The sequence below is a fragment of the Pleurodeles waltl genome, chromosome 1_1 (assembly GCF_031143425.1).
Source record: "Pleurodeles waltl isolate 20211129_DDA chromosome 1_1, aPleWal1.hap1.20221129, whole genome shotgun sequence".
Taxonomy (NCBI): domain Eukaryota; kingdom Metazoa; phylum Chordata; class Amphibia; order Caudata; family Salamandridae; genus Pleurodeles; species Pleurodeles waltl.
In genome coordinates this window covers 1,001,192,350-1,001,198,349 of record NC_090436.1, presented here as the reverse complement: position 1 = coordinate 1,001,198,349, position 6,000 = coordinate 1,001,192,350, and the positions used below count along the sequence as shown (strand labels likewise).

At 45.0% G+C, this 6,000-nt stretch overlaps 1 long non-coding RNA gene across 1 annotated transcript in view; it reads right to left on the bottom strand.

Moving 5' to 3' along the window:
- Positions 1-1,016: 1,016 nt before the first annotated feature.
- The window catches only part of LOC138287544 (uncharacterized), a 30,919-nt gene continuing 25,935 nt past the window's right edge, over positions 1,017-6,000 (bottom strand). Inside the window, exon 3 of the long non-coding RNA XR_011202234.1 lies at positions 1,017-1,402. This is a non-coding gene — a long non-coding RNA (uncharacterized lncRNA). The remainder of the gene's footprint in view (positions 1,403-6,000) is intronic.

Genomic DNA, 6,000 nt, shown 5'->3' with positions numbered 1-6,000 from the left:
GCTCCCGGTTTGCAGTTCTTAAATAGCAAATTTTAAGAAATCGCTGTTTTAGAAATGCAAAATGGAATGTATCAAAATTGCAAGTCAGTAATTGCGATTTCTTAAAATTCGCAAACGCAATTTGCGATTAGCAAATACCGAATAGCAAATCACTAGCGATTCGGTATTTGAAAATAGCAAATTGCGAAAATGGCAAACCAGAACAGGATGATGACATCACAGGCAGGAAGTGAGTCAGACCATGCTGTTTCCAGGAGCCACACCCACAGGAGCAGGCAGGGAGACACAGACCAGCACGAGGGAGCCAGCTTTGTGAGCCTTCCAGGACCAAACTTCAACATGGCCAATGATGGGAAGGTGAAGGACAAGGGAGACAGGAAGCGCAAGCTCAGATTCATTGAGCAGGAATTGGATGTGCTCATTGAGGAGGTGGTCAGGAACCATGACAAACTCTTTGGGAAAAACTCACTCCAGGTACCTGAATGTGAGAAAAGGAAACTGTGGTTGGAAATCCAGAACAAAATATGCGCAGTGGGTATTGTGCAGTGCTCTGTGGAGGAGATACGCAAGACCTGCGTTCCCGTGCCAAAGAAAGGGTAGCCAGCAGGCTAAATGAGGCAAGGAACACCGGAGGATGACTACCCACCCAGACACCGTCCACACCAATGGAAGGCATGGTGGAGTACACACTGCTACCGGAAGCTGTCAGTAGTGTCACTGACATTGACATCTCGGGGACACCTAGCACCAGCAAAGATAAGGCCAGCAATGATGTGTATCCCATATGTGCATGTACAAATGCCCCCTAGGAAAGAGCTGTTACTTAGATGCATTGTGAGTAATAGTCCATGCCACATCTACCATACAAACCAACTATGCCTTATGGGAGTGGTAGTCCACAACCCTAAGGTCAAAATACCACATTGAAAGCAAGTTGGTGTTCAGCCACACAGAGAAACAACACACAATTCACAGTGATACGATGTCAGAGTACAATTTTTAATATTGTGCAACTTATTGTGATATATACATAAATGACATGCTGCACATTGTCGTTCCAGATGTCCCGGGCCTTGCTACAGCAGAAGGTGGAAATGTGGGGGATGTTGAAACACAGCCACAGCCCGACTCCAACACAAGTGAGTCTTCCAGTATTAGAACAACTACACGCAGGGCAAGGGTGTTACCTCTCCCAGAGTATAACCTGGACTCAGATGAGATGACGGATGAAGTCCCCACACCGCCCCCAGAGGCTAGATCCACAGGAAGACACCACAGGAAGCCCTAGCGTCAGTCAGCTCCCATCAGGAGGCGTCACGATGCAGGCAGACAGTGCACAGATTAAGGAGAGGGCCCATCAATCTTTGGCGGCCTTGAAGCTTCCATGCTGAAAGTGCAATGCCTGCAATGCAAACACATGAGGTCAATGCACAAGCAGTTGGTGTCAATCGATCAGAACATGGGCGCAATGCACAGGCAGTTTGAGTCTCACAATGACAATATGGGAGTACTGCACACTCAATGCACTCAATGAAAACATTGGATCAATGAACAAGCAGTTGGAGTCTCTGAAGGAGGGACAGCATAAAGCAGCCGAAAACACAAAGGAGTTGACAAATGCCATTAGGTACCTGTGCACTGAGATTCAGCAGGAGCGTGCCAGGTGGAGGCCACGTTAAACCACTACAATCCAAGATCAAGACCATTCGGGTTTTGGAAGCTCCAACCACCCAAATGCAAGCCAGGGCTTTCCTTGGATTGACTGGGTACTACAGGAGATTTGTGAAGGGGTATGGTACCATTGTGGCACCCCACACAGAACTGACCTCCGGAAGATGCCAAGGAAAGTAAACTGGACAGTGAGCTGTCAAAAGACTTTCAACACTCTGAAAGAAGTGATGTTCTCAGCACCCATTCCGAAGGCTCTAGATTATTCTAAACAGTTCATAGTGCAGACAGATGCCTCTGAACATGGGATAGAAGTAGTCCTATGCCAATCCATTGTTGTTTTCATTAGCAGGAGGTTACTTACCAGAGTGCAGCTCTGGAATGCCATTAAGAGGGAAGCCTTTGCTGTAGTCTGGTCCCTGAGGAAGTTGAGACCATACCTGTTTGGTTCTCACGTCCTTGTTCATATTGACCACATGCCTCTCAGGTCGTTGATGCAAATGAAAGGTGAAAACCCAAACTGTTGAGGTACAGAAAACCCGACACCGGAAATCACCACTGCACCTCGTGGCACACAGCTGAGTTGAAGTGGGCCAACGGTGTCAACGTGGTTCCCCAGCCCTGCAGAGACAAAGTCCACCTTGGACTTGCCCACTGTGGACCCTACAACGTCACCTGCAGCCTCTGCATGCGGGCCCCATCAACTGCGAGTGCTCCTGTGGAGAGAAACCCAATGCCTCAGGACACCTCTGCACCCATCGCCCCTGGCCTGTGGAGAAGTGCCTGAAGGTGCCCCCTCATCCATGGACATCTCAAGGTTGGAACCCACTTGGTGGTTCCTCTCAACTGGATCCCCAGTCCTCTCCTACAGCATCTTTTCAAATGGACCAATACCTGCAGAGAAACATCGGGCACCCGATATCATACTACACTTCTGCACCCACCCACCCTAGCGCAGTCCAGTGCGACCTGTTGGTGTGGTCCTTACCCTTGCTCAATACTTACCTAAAGACCTGGAAATGTGCCTCATAAGTCACTGTAATGTACCTGTTATGCCATCTCTGTTTCTCCTTAATAGTTGACCTTTCAAAATGATAAAGATTTTTTGTGCAAAACATACTCACCTGAACATATTAATTCTGTTGCCAAAACATATATAAATGTACTTGTTATTGATGTAAATTTGTGTGGATCTCCTTCTAGAGTTCCGCGTCTCATTTATTGACTGTGTGTACTAACACTACTCTTTGATAAGCCTAATGCTGCTCAACCACACTACCCTCTAAAAGAGCACTTTGGGATTACTAGAGCAAGCCCCTGACCATTAGTAAGGGAACCACTGGACTCTTGGCATGATATATCTCATTTTGATATATCATAAAAAGAGACAGCTTCCTACAAATGGGTATCTTCTGCTCTTTTCTTTTTTGCCTGAATATGTTCAGTACTTAATTTTAGCTGAAAATTGCTGGAGGGGCCCACCTGTACACATTTTTGGGGATTGGCACTTATTTTCCTCAAAAGACTTTGGTCCAGAGCAAGAGGGAAATAAACACACAAGGGGGAGAAGAGAAAGATGGAAAACAGTGTCAGAGATAAATCAAGGATAAAACCTGACTTGCAAAAGTGAGATAAATCATCAGGGAGCGTCTGGTGGAAGAGTGAAGCTGAATTAAGACATTACAGCCTTGGAATACAGCACCTGACCTGCAACAACATCAGCTATGGACTTTGGAACACAATGTTGGGCCCTGTCACTTATTCTTTTACAAAATAGTCACTCAGTACCTTAAACCTGTCAGACATCAACCTTTTGAATTAGCACCGTTCAGAAAAACAATTGCCTTTGTACAACAAAAGGGTTGTAAGCACCTCCCCACACCTCCATCAAATCAAATGGTGGCACATGGGTGAGATATTCTACAGGTCTCTGCTTAAAGGTAACTGCTACATAATGAAAGCAGCCCCCTCGTCATCCTCCCACACCTGTGTGATTCTAAACTCAAAGCTCAGGAATACCAGCAATCTGTTTTCCCAGTCTGGGTAGGGTGTCCCTTTGCCTTCATCTTGTATCATGATTTACCATTAATGAATGGATTTGACTGGGCTCACAGTCACACGCTTGCATCTTACAATTGCCCTACACATAACCATACATACTCATTATGCACACAACACTCACTCATTGAAATCAGGCATATCATAGTAGGAGACATTTACCTGAGTGAGACCCTTTTATTGTCAGAGACACACTCTTGGTTTCAGAACTTTCCACACAACCTAGGTGCGTATCAGGGCAGGATTGCACATCTCTAAAACTATGCAGGGGATATTCCTGGCCCAAGACTGCCTTTAGACATCAAGTACAAAATATAGCCTGGTGTTAGCAGTACCTATGTGACCATTTGCCTATCCATTATGTTTGCTCTGCTAATTACTATGGTTCAGTGGTGTAGTTTGGAGTAATTGTAACTGCAAAGTCTTTGGGTCAAACCTTCAAGGACATTTCGCTTGTGGCTGTGGAGTGACAGTAAACTCCCCAGGCAAAGGTCTAAGGGGCATATTTATACTCCATTTGTCCCGAATTCAGCGCAAAACAAACTCCATATTTATATTTTGATTTTAGACCCGTCTAACATCAAAATATTGGAGTTTGCACCATTTTTCAGATGTGTAAACCTACCTTGTCAATGAGATGCAAGGTAGGCATTACCATAGCACCATATTTATCCCCGTGCTAAATTGATGCATGGATGGGAGGAGGGGCTAACACCTGGGTCAGACCAGGCGTTAGGGGACCTATGGACCTATTTCCATGGTTAAACACTATGGAATGGGTCCACACGTGCCCGCCTCAAGCCCTAGGAGCACCTCCACCCCACCAGAGGGACACCGGAGGATGGGGGACACCATCCCAGGTAAGTAGGGTAAGTATAGGTAAGTAATATATATTTTTTACATTAAAGTGCCATCAGGGGCCCAACTTGGGGCAACCTGCATGGCACAGAGTGCAATAGCCATTACCAGGGCACACTAGTCCCCTGTGCTAGCCATTGGGGTGGTGGGCATGACTCCTGTTTTTTCCAAGGCAGATGTCATATGGTATGGATAGTTTTGCGTCCGAAAATTACGTTAGGCTGGTTAGACATTTTTTTTGTCTCTGACCAGCCTAATGTCATTATTTTGGTGCAAAACCACCTTCTTCCATACCGCCACCCCCACTCGGCTAATGTCTTTTTTTTTTACGCTAGCCCACTGTTTGCACTGGATTGTGCCATTCCATAAATATGGCGCCAGGCTGGCGCTCAGGAATGGCGCAAGCTGATGCTAAACTTTTTGATGCAAAACTGCGTTAGTGCAGTTTTGCACCAAAAAGTACAAATATGCCCCCAAAGTTTCTTCTGCTCCCAAGAAGGCAGTGGATGACAATCTGGACAATATAGTCCTGCTTTATAAAGCCTGGGGATGAGGTACGCACCATTTATTTTATCTAATACCTGAAATACAATGCCTGGTGGTTGGATAGTTAGATAAGTTACACCTTCAAAATAGTGCAGAATATGAAGATTTTCGTGACTTCCTCATCAAAATCCACTTGTCCCAGTATTTTCTAGGCACTTTTGACCTGTATCAGGCATTGGTGAAAATTGAGGGGGAGCAGAGTTGATGACCCCCATTGAATTACCGAGTACTGCAAACTCCGCCTATACATAATTCTGTGAAATCATAGCCTAAAAGAGGGATGTGTTTGGAGTTCTCCGACACAAGCCAAAAATCAATATAAAGCACTGTTTAGTGCCTTTTCTTATTGGGGCATCTCGAAGGTGAGGCAATTTGTTCACAACCCAAATGCTCATTATGCTGTTTAGGCACTGTTCGATACATAAATGAACATCCTGTCATTCGAGGTTGTGAAATCAAACTTCTGACCACAAATGCCAAAGCCATGAATGATAACCAGCGAGGAAGTGATGTTTGGTTAGCAGTCATATGAGAGAAACATGAATGTTTACCTTACAGATTTGACTTATTTGAGTCACTGTGCTGGAGGGTGGAGTTTAGATTTTTTTTCGTGAGAGTGAGGGTTAAACCTTTCTCACACGATGAAATGTAATTTCGATTGCACAGGTTTGAGAGCTGCTGGCATGGGTTTGGCCACCTAATACTTAGTAACAAAAATATTTTAGATTTTTTGCAAGCACCAAAATTATGAGGTGTCAGATTATTGAAACACTGTTTAGGAAGGAAACAGGAAGAACTTAAGGGAGTGGAATGAATTCACGGCATCGTCCAACGAGACTTATCTTCATAAACAATTTGGTACAAAACTTA